Source organism: Rattus norvegicus, chromosome 3, assembly GCF_021556685.1.
Source record: "Rattus norvegicus strain SHRSP/BbbUtx chromosome 3, alternate assembly SHRSP_T2T, whole genome shotgun sequence".
In the NCBI taxonomy this organism is placed as follows: Eukaryota; Metazoa; Chordata; class Mammalia; order Rodentia; family Muridae; genus Rattus; species Rattus norvegicus.
In genome coordinates this window covers 48121417-48134964 of record NC_141536.1, presented here as the reverse complement: position 1 = coordinate 48134964, position 13548 = coordinate 48121417, and the positions used below count along the sequence as shown (strand labels likewise).

At 40.9% G+C, this 13548-nt stretch overlaps 1 pseudogene; it reads right to left on the bottom strand.

Annotated features, from left to right (window-relative positions):
* Nucleotides 1–1252: 1252 nt before the first annotated feature.
* LOC148006474 (DNA methyltransferase 1-associated protein 1 pseudogene) lies at nt 1253–2311 on the bottom strand (annotated as a pseudogene).
* Between the last annotated feature and the right edge of the window lie 11237 nt (nt 2312–13548).

Genomic DNA, 13548 nt, shown 5'->3' with positions numbered 1-13548 from the left:
TGTCGCCATCAGATTATCTCTAGTGTTACTCTGTTCTGCTATTTCCGACAGTGGCTAGACTGTCCTATAAGCCTGTGTTTCAGGAGTGCTGTAGACCTGCTTTCCTGTTTCCTTTCAGCCAGTTATGGGGACAGAGTGTTCTGCTTTCGGGCGTGTAGTTTTTCCTATCTACAGGTCTTCAGCTGTTCCTGTGGGCCTGTGCCCTGAGTTCACCAGGCAGCTCGCTTGGAGCAGAAAAGTTGGTCTTACCTGTCGTCCCGAGGCTCAAGTTTGCTTGTTGGGTGTTGCTTATGAGCTCTCCGTGGGGGTAGCAACCAGGAGGACCTGCGCTTCACTTTCCGGGAGCCCCTGTGCACCAGAGTCCCAGATGGCATTTGGTGTTTTCCTCTGGAGTCAGAGATGTGGGCAGAGTGTAGTCTCTTCTGGTTCCTAGGCGTGTCTGCCTCTCTGAAGGTTTAGCTCTCCCTCCCACGGGATTTGGGTGCAGAGAACTGTTTATCCGGTCTGTTTCCTTCAGGTTCTGGCGGTGTCTCAGGCAGGGGTCCTGCCGCTCCTGGGCCCTCCCCCACGGGAGCCCAGAGGCCTTATACAGTTTCCTCTTGGGCCAGGGATGTGGGCAGGGGTGGGCAGTGTTGGTGGTCTCTTCTGCTCTGCAGTCTCAGGAGTGCCCACCTGTCCCAGCGGTGAGGTCTCTCTCCCATGGGGTTTGGGAGCAGTGAGCTGGAGGCAGGGTGATATCATTTTAAAATAGCTGAATAGTACTCCATTGTGTAAATTTAGTGCATTTTCTTTATACATTCTTATATTGAGAGACATCGAGGTTTGTAACCTGACTTTTGGTTGTTGTTTTGGATTTCTTTTGCTTTCATCTTCTCCCCTTCTTCTATCCGTATTCCCTAATATTAAATAGGGGAGAAGTGGATAGAGAGCAAAGGGGTGATGATACCTTTAGAGTACTTCTGGATGGTTATGGCATTGAGCTCCTTGGGGCAAGTTTGAGCTTTGCCATCAGCATGTGTAAGTTCTTTTCTTTTCTTTTTTTTTTTTTTTTTTGTTTTTTTCTGGTGACACATTTTTTTTTTTACTTCTTTTTCTTTTTTATTAACTTGAGTATTTCTTATTTACATTTCGAATGTTATTCCCTCTCCCGGTTTCCGGGCAAACATCCCCCTAATCCCTCCCCCTCCCCTTCCTTATAGGTGTTCCCCTCCCCACCCTCCCCCCAATGTCGCTCTCCCCCCAACAATCACGTTCACTGGCATTCAGTCTCCGCAGTCTCCGCTGGCTGGCTTCATAATGTCAAACCTGCTGACTTAAAATCTGGAAACTTGATGCCTGTAGTCTCAGAAATACCCGGCTTCTCAGCCTCCTTCTTCTGGGGCAGCTTCTTCTTGGGAGCCTTGCATTCTGTGCGCTGCCGCTCCGTAGTGGTGTCCGCTGCAGAAATCAACTTCTGTAGGTCTTGGCTGTGCTTCTCCTGATTTATTCCAGGTCTCAATCTTACGAAGCTCCTGTAGCAGGTACTCCTCCTTTGCCACCTGCTCTGGGGTTCGGTTGTAAAGTCGCTCCAGCTATTCCTTCCGCCGTCTCTCATGCCCAGCCTCAAATACTGGTATTTTGAGATCTGTACCTGGCACAGCCTTCACGTTGGCAAGCCTGGCACAAATGTGGTAGTACCTCTCTTTCAGGTCCTCCACAGAATGCTTCTTGAACTGCTGGTGGTCATGCCGATCGTGAATAACTACGAAGCGCAGATCAAATCGGTGGCTGAGGTCAAAGAGATGGTCAGTCTCTGCCTTAGTCCATGCATCGTCATGAAGGTAGACTTGGCACTCCTGCTCTGAGTACAATGGCACTTGCACTGTCTTATTGAACCTGGCGAAATGGTAGTCCTTGCCCTCCACTACTGCTCGGCACCAGTGGGAAAACATAGCACCATCCTTTCAACCTGGGTTGGTAAATGGCATCCACTTCCAAGATCGAACCTTCTTGGACCCCAATTTAGCCTTCACTGCTAGATACTCCTGACCAGTGTCACTGGGAAATAGTCGGGGTGCATCCTTTTTGTCAGAGTAAAGGAAAACATAGACCTCCCGATGCATGCTCAAGCCTCTTGAAGGTCAGAGCCTCTGAGGACTTCTTGCACTTTTCTTGTCCGGGTTCATAATATCCTTTTTGCCGATGGTCCCAGAAGCGGCATCTCCTGGATCCCCGAGTTCTAGAATGTCTTGTACATCTGTGCTCGTAGCCATTACCCCTGAGGGATGAGGTAGCATTCCGTGGTCAAGGATCAGTATCTGAGTACTCCAGCTGTAGCCCACTCCTCAGATTATCTCTCTCTGAAGCCCATTATGTTTTCCTTATCGCCTTTACTTACATTTTTTAGATCTTGAAGCATCGTATTCATTTTCTGTTTGATTGTATTTTTCTGTATTCTTTTTTTTAATTTAGAGAATACTTTATTAGTTTTTGTAATCAAACCCACGTAGATAAGACCTTACATATTTAATACAGTGTGTTACCCCTGTACAAATGGAAAAAACTTAAGTTCAACATTTCTAGACCAATATGGCTGTTAATTTCTGTACAGTGCCAACTCAACACAGTAAACGGGGATACTTTTTTCCAAAGTTGACAGCACAGGTAAAGTTTCAAAAAATTCAAATTATATATCTGTATATATATATATATTTATATTTATATAAAAAGACCAATAATAACAGTGTGTTATGCATCAACAGCAGCAACAGCTTTTCCAGGTTCTGCAGTCATCTGAACAAAACTGTAGAGACATCCAGCACACTCCATTAAAAAAAAAAAGTAAAAAAACAAAACCTGAGAAAACAGCACAGTTCTGTTACTCTTGTGGTACCTGGCACCATTTTTTTTTAAATTAGCTTCTCAATCATCATCTGGAAAGAAAACATTCTGAGCAACATCATTAAAAACAGCTCTGATAAAGCACGGTCACTACTACGTATCATAAAGCAGGTACAAGCTATTTTACATCCACAGAGGTATGATACAGTACTGTCCTACATCTATAATACTAGAGGATACAATTTAAAAGGCATTATTTGAGACTTGATTCTACTTTTCCAGCAGAAGGCCCAAAGGATGGTGTGACACAGCTTTGTAAAGAAACATACTCTAGACAGGATTTCCTTTCACTAGTGGCACAGTTCTAAGGATTCATTCTCTCCATGAATGTCAGCTAAAACCGTTATTAAAAAAATGAAATATCCCTAGAACAAAACCGTATAACCACCGGATTCACATGAAGATGACCTAGTGGAGACAAGCTGGACCTCACCTTATCAACAAGCTATCAAATCTGTTATGTTTAAACAGTGAGACCTCCAAGGAAGGAGATGCCAAGTAGTGCTTCAAAGCTTCGGACCACAATCAAACACAGCATCCTTTTCAACAGAAGCAGAAGCTCATCTGAATATGCTCAAGGATGCTGACATCAACATTTAATCATCTCCTCACTCATCCAGGAAGAGGGGGAGATTAGTTACTACTGTACTTTATTGTGTTCAACCAAATCACCATGTTACAAAAATAGCAAGCTGCCATAATAAAAAGTAAGGCTCCTCTATCCAGCACCAGATAGCATCATTTTACATTCAAGCCTAGAAATTGCACACTTGTATATAAACCAATCGAAGATGAGGATTGAGAGTTCATCTTGGTGGATTTTTCCTTTGATGAATATGAAGTGTCCTTCCTTATCTTTTTTGATGACTTTTAATTGAAAATTGATTTTATTTGATATTAGAATGGCTACTCCAGCTTGCTTCTTCTGACCATTTGCTTGGAAAGTTGTTTTCCAGCCTTTCACTCTGAGGTAGTGTCTGTCTTTGTCTCTGAGGTGTGTTTCCTGTAGGCAGCAGAATGCAGGGTCCTCATTGCGTATCCAGTTTGTTAATCTATGTCTTTTTATTGGGGAGTTGAGGCCATTGATGTTGAGAGATATTAAGGAATAGTGATTATTGCTTCCTGTTATATTCATATTTGGATGTGAGGTTATGTTTGTGTGCTTTTCTTCTCTTTGTTTTGTTGCCAAGATGATTAGTTTCTTGCTTCTTCTAGGGTATAGCTTGCCTCCTTATGTTGGGCTTTACCCTTTATTATCCTTTGTAGTGCTGGATTTGTAGAAAGATATTGTGTAAATTTGGTTTTGTCATGGAATATCTTGGTTTCTCCATCTATATTAATTGAGAGTTTTGCAGGATACAGTAACCTGGGCTGGCATTTGTGTTCTCTTAGGGTCTGTATGACATCTGTCCAGGATCTTCTGGCCTTCATAGTTTCTGGCGAAAAGTCTGGTGTGATTCTGATAGGTCTGCCTTTATATGTTACTTGACCTTTTTCCCTTACTGCTTTTAATATTCTTTCTTTATTTTGTGCGTTTGGTGTTTTGACAATTATGTGACGGGAGGAGTTTCTTTTCTGGTCCAATCTATTTGGAGTTCTGTAGGCTTCTTGTATGCCTATGGGTATCTCTTTTTTTAGGTTAGGGAAGTTTTCTTCTATGATTTTGTTGAAGATATTTACTGGTCCTTTGAGCTGGGAGTCTTCACTCTCTTCTATACCTATTATCCTTAGGTTTGATCTTCTCATTGAGTCCTGGATTTCCTGTATGTTTTGGACCAGTAGCTTTTTCTGCTTTACATTGTCTTTGACAGTTGAGTCAATGATTTCTATGGAATCTTCTGCTCCCGAGATTCTCTCTTCCATCTCCTGTATTCTGTTGGTGAAGCTTGTATCTACAGCTCCTTGTCTTTTCTTTTGATTTTCTATGTCCAGGGTTGTTTCCATGTGTTCTTTCTTGATTGCTTCTATTTCCATTTTTAATTCCTTCAACTGTTTGATTGTGTTTTCCTGGAATTCTTTCAGGGATTTTTGCGATTCCTCTCTGTAGGCTTCTACTTGTTCTCTAAGGGAGTTCTTTATGTCTTTCTTGAAGTCCTCCAGCATCATGATCAAATATGATTTTGAAACTAGATCTTGCTTTTCTGGTATGTTTGGATATTCCGTGTTTGCTTTGGTGGGAGAATTGGGCTCCGATGATGCCACGTAGTCTTGGTTTCTGTTGCTTGGGTTCCTGCGCTTGCCTCTCGCCATCAGATTATCTCTAGTGTTACTTTGTTCTGCTATTTCTGACCGTGGCTAGACTGTCCTATAAGCCTGTGTGTCAGGAGTGCTGTAGACCTGTTTTCCTGTTTTCTTTCAGCCAGTTATGGGGACAGAGTGTTCTGCTTTCGGGTGTGTAGTTTTTCCTCTCTACAGGTCTTCAGCTGTTCCTGTGGGCCTGTGTCTTGGGTTCACCAGGCAGGTTTCTTGCAGGGGAAAAGTTGGTCCTACCTGTGGTTCCAAGGCTCAAGTTTGCTCGTGGGGTACTGCCTAAGTCCTCTCCACGGCGGCAGCAACCGGGAAGATCTGCGCCACTCTTTCCGGGAGCCTCCGTGCACCAGGGTTCCAGATGACGTTTGGTGTTTTCCTCTGGCGTCTGGATGTGCACAGAGTGCAGTCTCTTCTGGTTTCCCAGGCGTGTCTGCCTCTCTGAAGGTTTACCTCTCCCTCCCACGGGATTTGGGTGCAGAGAACTGTTTATCCGGTCTGTTTCCTTCAGGTTCCGGCGGTGTCTCAGGCGCAGAGGTCCTGCCGCTCCTGGGCTCTCCCCAGATAATCCAATAGTGGCTAGCTGTGAATTGAAAGTTCAAGAATCTAGTCGTTGTTCAGTCCCACCAGGCTGGGTGTCTCAGCTGGTCCTCTGTATAAGCTAGAATCCCGAAGAAGTAGACGCCAGTGGATGTGCTGGCAAAGTGAATACAAGCAGGTAAGGAATCAGTTCTTTTCATCTCTTTGCATACAACTTCTCAACAAACCACAACCAACAGCATCCAACTACTAACCAGCCAGCCAGCCCCGTCTATTGAGGCCCTAGCATTTTCATATCCTCTGAAAAATCTTCAGAATTCCAAATGTCACACACTCACAGAAACTATGAGCAGATGTCAAAATCACGCCCATCCTAGAGCATGAGGCAAATTATAGTCAGTTGCTGTGGACAATCTGAAACAGTCCCAAATTTCACACCTAGAATTAAAACAAAGATGTATTCTTATAGTATTTCTGTATTTTTTAAAGAAAACCAAATTCTCCCTACATATATTGGTTCTAATTCTGGCTGTTATGAATAGAACAGCAATGGGCATGGTTGAGATGGTGTCCTTGTGGTAGGATGGGGTATTCTTTAGATGTATGCCCAAGAAGAGTTGGATCTTGAGGTAGATCAATTCCCATATTCCTGAGAAACAACCACACTGACTTTCACAATGGCTATATAAGTTTGCACTCTCACAGCAATGGATGACTGCTCGCCTTACTGGATATCCTCAGGAGCATGAGCTATCACTTGTGTTTGTCATCTAAGCCATTTTGACAGATATAAAATAAAATCTGAAAGTAGCTTAAATTTGCACTTCTGTGATGGCTAATGTTATTGAAATTTTCTTTAAGTGTTTTTTGGCCATTAGAGTTCCTTTAATCCTCTATTGTGAATTCTCTGTATAGATCAGGATCCCATTTTTGAAAAAAAAATGGGAATATCTCTTCATATATGTTTTGTTGAGTTCTTTATATATTTTGGATATTAGTCCTCTACTGGATATGAAGCTGGTAAAAAAAAAGAAATCTTTCCCATTCAGAAGGCTGCAAATTTGCCCAAAATGGCAACGTCCCTTGCCTTATAGAAGCTTAACAATTTCCAAAGGTCTCATTTATTAATTATTGATCTTAGTGCCTGTGTTATTGGCATTCTGTTTAGGAAGATATTTCCTTTGCCAGTGTGTTCAAGGCTAGTCTCCACTTCCTCCTCTATCAAGTACAGTGATTCTGGTTTTATGTTGAAATTTTTGATTCACTTGGATTTGAGTTTTGTGCAGAATGAAAAATATGGATCTATTTGCATATGTCTATATGCAGAATTTTGTTGTCTGCATTATTTGTTGAAGAAGCTGCCCCTTTTTCCTGTGTGTATTCATGGTTTCTTTTTTTAATCAAAAACCAGCTGCCCATAGGTAAGGTATATAGATTGTTTTTTGCCAATAAAATTCTGTTTCTTTTTTATAATTTTTAGTTTTTCCTATTTTCATTTTTCAAATTCATATGATTTTTATTGGTCATTTTATTTACATTTCAAATGATATCCCCCATCCCAGTTTCCCCTCCTCAAACCACCTTTTACCCCTGGTTCTATGAAGGTACTGCCCCACCCACCCACCCTCTCCTGCCTCCCTGCCCTGGTATTTCCCTGTACTGGGGCATGGAGCCTTCACAGGACCAAGGACCTCTCCTCCCATTGATGCCCAACAAGGCCATCCTCTGCTACATATGTGGCTGGAGCCATGCGTCTTTCCGTGTGTACTCTTTGGTTGTTGGTTTAGTCCCTGGGAACTTTAGGGAATATGATTGGCTGATATTGTTCTTCTTATGGGGTTGCAAATCCCTTCAGCTCCTTCAGTCCTTCCATAACTCCACCATTGGGGTCTCTGCACTCAGTCCAATGTTTGGCTGCATGCATCTGCATCTGTATTGGTGAGGCTCTGGCAGAAGCTCTCAGGGGACAGCTATACCAAGCTCCTGTCAGCAAACTCTTCTTGGAATCAGCAATAGTGTCTGGATTTGGTCTCTATAGATCGGATGGATCCCTAGGTAGGACAGACTCTGGATGGCCTCTCCTTCAGACTTGCTCCACTCTTTGTCCCTGCATTTTCTTTTCACAGGAACAATTCTGAATTATTATATTTGAGGTGAGTAGGTAGCCCTATCCCTCATTTGGGGGCCATGCCTATACACTGGATGTAGTCTCTACAGGTTCTAGCTCACCTCTGTTGTGCATTTTGGCTAATGTTTTCTCTGTTTGGTCCTAGGAATCTCTTGAATTAAGGCATCTGGGAGTTTTTAGTGGCTATCCCCTATTCCTCCTCCCCACTGCTACCCTGTTTGTTTGTTTGTTTGTTTGTTTTTTCATATTTGTGAACCTCTATACCAGTCCCCCATCTCTTCCTATATCCGAACCAGTCATTTTTCCTTCCCACTCCACTCTCCCAGATCCCTCTTGCCCCCTACCTGCTGAGATTATATGCTTCCCCCTTCTGAGTAGGACTGTATCATCCACACTTTGATGTGGTCTTCCTTCTTCTTAGGATTCATATTATATGATCTGTGAGTTGTATCGTGGGTATTTTGAGGTTCTTTTTCCTCTTTTTTAAAATTGGATATTTATGTATTTAAATTTCTAACGTTATCCCCTTTCCAGGTTCCCCCCTCGCCCATCCTCCTTCACCCTACATCTCTGAGGATGCTCCCACTCTCCCCAGCCGACTACCACCTCACCACTATGGCATTCCCCTACACTGAGGAATTGAGCCTTCACAGGACCAAGGGCTTCTCTTTCTATTGATGGACGACAATGCCATCCTCTGCTACATATGTGACTGGAGCAAAGGGTCCCATCATGTGAATTCTTTATTCAGTAGTTTAGTCCCTGGGAGCTCTGGGGTTCGGTTGGTTGATATTATTATTCTTCCTCTGGGGTTGCAAACCCTTTCAGCTCCTTCAGTACTTTCTCTAATTCCTCCATTGGGGTCCCCATGCTCAGTCCAATGGTTGACAGTGAGCATCCTCATCTGTATAGGTACGGCTCTGGTAGAGCCTCTAGGGACAGCTATACCAGGTTCCTGTCAGCAAGCATTTTTTGGCATCAGCAATAGTGACTAGGTTTGGTGTCTGCATGTGGGATGGATTCCCAGGTGGAGCAGTCTCTGGACGGCCTTTCCTTCAGTCTCTGCTCTACTCTTTGTCCCCATATTTCCTGTAGACAGGAGCAATTCTGGGTTAAAATTTTGAGAATGGTAGGTACCCCATCCCCCAAACAGGAGCCTTGCCTAACCTCTAGATATGGTCTTTACAGGTTCTCCCCCCCTCTTTGTTGGGCATTTCACCCACTGTCATCACCTTTGGGTCCTGGGAGCCTCTTGCATTCCTGGCATTTGGGACTTGTTGATGGCTACCCCCAGTTCCCTATCCCCCATTGCTACACCTCTGGTCAAATTCCCGACCTTCTGTATATCATCCCCATTTTTTTCATACCTGCCCCTGCCCCTCCTTCCCCCTCCCCCTCATGTCTTCCTCCCAAGTCCCTCCAACCCTCTATCTCCCATGAGTATTTTGTTCCCCCTTCTAAAAAGGACTGAAGCATCCACATTTTGGCCTTCCTTCCTCTTGAGTTACATATGATCTGTAAATTGTATCTTGGATATTCCAAGCTTGTGAGATAATATTCACTTATCAGTGAGTGCATACCATGTGTGTCATTTTGTGACTGGGTTACCTCACTAAGAATGATATTTTCTAATTCCATACACTTGCCAAAGAATTTCATGAAGTCATTGTTTTTAATAGCTGAATAGTACTCCATTGTGTAAATGTACATTTTCTCTATCCATTACTCTGTTGAAAGACATATGAGTTCTTTCCAGTGTCTAGGTATAATAAATAAGGTTGCTATGAACATAGTGGAATATGTGTCCTTATTATACATTAGAGCATCTTTGGGATATAGTCCTCAGGTAAAACTATGCCCAATTTTCTGAGGAACCTCCAGACTGATTTCCAGAGTGGTTGTAACAGCTTGCAATATCACTAACAATGCAGGGGTGTTTCTCTTTCTCCACATCCTTGCCCACATCTGCTGTCACCTGAGTTTTTAATCTTAGCTATTCTGACTGGTGTGAGGCAGAATTACAGGGTTGTTTTGATTTGCATTTCCCTGATGACTAAGGATGTTGAACATTTCTTTAGGTGCTTCTTGGCCATTCAATATTCATCAGTTAAGAATTCTTTGTTTAGCTCTCTACCCCATTTTTAATAGGTGTATTTGGTTATCTGGAGTCTAACTTATTGATTTCTTTGCATATATTGGATATTAGCCTTCTATCAGATGTAGGATTAGTAAAGATCTTTACCAATCTATTGGTTGCCATTTTCTCCTATTGACCGCATCCTTTGCCTTACTGAAGCTTTGGAATTTTATGAGGTCCCATTTGTCCATTGTTGATCTTAGAGCATAAGCCATTGATGTTCTGCTCAGGAAATTTTCCCACTTGCCTATGTGTTTGAGGCTCTTCCCCATTTTCTCTTCTATTAGTTGCAGTCTATCTGGTTTTAAGTGGAGGTCCTTGATCCATGTGGACCTGAGCATTGTACAAGGAGATAAAATGGATTGATAAGCATTCCTCTATATGTTGACCACCAGTTGAACCAGCAGCATTTGTTGGAAATGCTGTCTTTTGTCCACTGGATGGTTTTACGTTTGTAAAATATCAAGTGACCATAGGTGTCTGAGTTCATTTCTGAGTCAGAAATTCTATTTCATTGATCTTCCTGCCTGTCACTGTACAAATACCGTGCAGTTTTTGTCACTATAGCTTGAGGTCAGGGATGGTGATTCCCCAGAAGTTCTTTTGTTGTTGAGGATAGTTTTCACTATCTTGGGTTTTTGCTTATTCCAAATGAATTTGTGAATTGCTCTTTCTAACTCTAAGAATAATTGAGTTGGGATTTTGAAGGGGATTTCATTGAGTCTATAGATAGCTTTCAGTAAGAAGGTCATTTTTTTACTATGTTAAATCTGCCAATCCATGAACATGGAAGATCTTTCTATGTTCTGGGGTCTTCTTTGATTTCTTTCTTTAGAGACTCAAAGTTCTCATTCTACACACCTTTCACTTGTGTGGTTAGAGTCACACCAAGGTATTATGAGTCTTGTGAAGGTTGTCTTTTCCCTGATTTCTTTCTCAGCCTATTTAGTCTTTGAGTAGAGGAAAGCTACGGATTTGAGTTGATTTTATATCCAGCTAATTTGCTGAGGTTGTTTATCAGCTGTAGGAGTTCTCTCATGGACTTTTTTGGGTCCTTTATATATAATATTATATCATCCACATATAGTGATATCTTTACTTCCTCCTTTCCAATTTGTATCTCTTTGATCTCATTTTGTTGCCCACTTGCTCTGGCCTGAACTTCAAGTACTGTATTGAATAGATAGCGGTAGAGTGGGCAGCCTTGTCTTGTCCTTGATTTTAGTGGAACTGCTTCAAGTTTCTCTCCTTTTACTTTGATGTTGGCTATTGGTTTGCTCTTTATTACTTATATTATGTTTATGTAGAACCAAGAATTATTGATCTCTCCAATATTTTTAATATTAAGGGGTGTTGTATTTCTCAAAGGCTTTTTAAGCATATAATAATTTGATCATGTGGTTTGTTTTTTTCTTTGTTGTTGTTGTTGTTGTTTTAGTTCGTTCATATAGTGTATTACATTGATGGATTTCCATATATTAAACCATTCCAGATGAAGTAGGGATGAAGCCTACTTCATTATGGTGAATGATCTTCTTGATGTGTTCTTGTATTCAGTTTGCAAGGACTTTATTGAGTATTTTTGCATCAATATTCATGAGGGAAATTTGTCTGAAGTTCTCTCTCTTTGTTGAGTCTTTGTGTTATTTAGGTATCAGTGTAACTGTGGCTTCATAGAATTTAGTGGGTAGTGTTCCTTCTTTTTCTATTTTAGGGAATAGTTTGAAGAATATTGGTATTAGACCTTCTTTGAAGGTCTGATAGAATTTATCAGTAAAAGCATGTGGTTCTGGGCTTGTATTGGTTTTGAAACTTTTAATGACTGCTTTTATTTCTTTAGGGGTAATGTGACTATTTAGATGGTTTACCTGATCCAGATTTAATTTTGGCACCTGGTATCTGTCTAGAAAATCATTTCATCTAGATTTTTTAGCTTTATAGAGTATAGGATTTTGTAGTAGGATCTGATAATTTTTAATTTCTTCAGTTTCTCTTGTTATGTCTCCATATTCATTTCTGATTTTGTTAATTTGAAGGACACTGTCTCTGAACCCCCTGGTTAGTCCTGCTAAGAGTTTATCTATCTTGTTGATTTTCTCAAAGAACCATCCTCTAGTTTTGATATTTTGAATGATTCTGTTTGTTTTTAATTAGTTGATTTCAGTTCAGAGTTTGATTATTTTCTGCCATCCACTCCTTTTGGGTGTATTTGATTCTTTTTGTTGTAGATCTTTCAGATGTGATATTAAGCTGCTACTGTATGCTTTCTCCAGTTTCTCTTTGGAGGCACTCAGAGCTATGAGTTTTCCTCTTAGCATTGCTTTTATTGTGACCAATGAGTTTGGCTATGTTGTGCCTTCGTTTTCATTAAATTATGAAAATTCTTTAACTTATTTCTTTATTTCTTCCCTGACCATGTTATCATTGAGTAGAGCGTTGTTCGGTTTCCATGAGTATGCGGGCTTTATATTTTTGTAGTTGTTGAACAGCAGCCTTACTATGTGGTCATCTGATATGAAGCATAGAATGATTCAATCTTCTTATATCTGTTGAGGTCTGCTTTGTGGCCAATTATATGATCAATTTTGGAGAAGGTATCATGAGGTGCTGACAAGAAAGTGTATTCTTTTGTTTTAGGGTGAAATGTTCTACAGATATGTGTTAAATCCATTGGGTTCATAACTTCTGTTAGTTTCACTGTGTCTTTGTTTAGTTTCTGTTCCTATGATCTGTCCACTAGTGACAGTGGGGTTTTCAAGTTGCCTCCTATTATTGCATGAGTTTCAATGTTTGCTTTGGCTTCAGTAAAGTTTATTTTACAAATATGGATGCCCTTGCATTTGGGGCATAGTTGTTCAGGACTGAGAGTTCCTCTTGGTGGATTTTTCCTTTCATGAGTATATAGTATCTTTTTCCATCTTTCTTGATAAATTTTGGTTGAAAATTGATATTATTGAATACTAGAATTTTTACTTTAACTTGTTTCTTGGTACCATTTGCTTGGAAGTTATCCGCCTTTTACTTTGAGGTAGTATCTGTCGTTGTTACTGATGTGTGTTTCCTGTATTCAGCAGAATACTGGGTCCTTTTTCAGTATCCAGCCTGTTATATTTCTTTTTATTGAGGAATTGAGTTTATTGATTTTGAGAGATATTAATGACCAGTAGTTAGAGGTGCAAATATGCTTGTATGATTTTCTTCTTCTCGGTTAGCTTCTTGCTCTTTCTTGAGTCGAGTTTTCTCCTTGTGTTGGAGTTTTCCTTCTATTATCTTGTGTAGGGTTTTATTGGTGGAAAGATATTGTTTAAAATTTGGTTTTGTCATGGAATATCCGGATTCTCCATCTATGGTAATTGAGAGTTTTGTTTGCTATAGTAGTCTGGGCTCGAATTTTTGTTCTTTTAGGGTCTCTATGACATCTGCCCAAGATCTTCTGGGCTTTAGAGTCTCTGTTGTGAGGTCTGGTATAATTCTAATAGGTATCCCTTTATATGTGACTTGACCTTTTTCCCTTACAGCTTTTAATATTTTTTTGTTCTGTGCATTTGATGTTTTGATTATTATATGACAGAAAGAATTTCCTTTCTGTTCCAATTTACTTCTTGTATGTTTATGG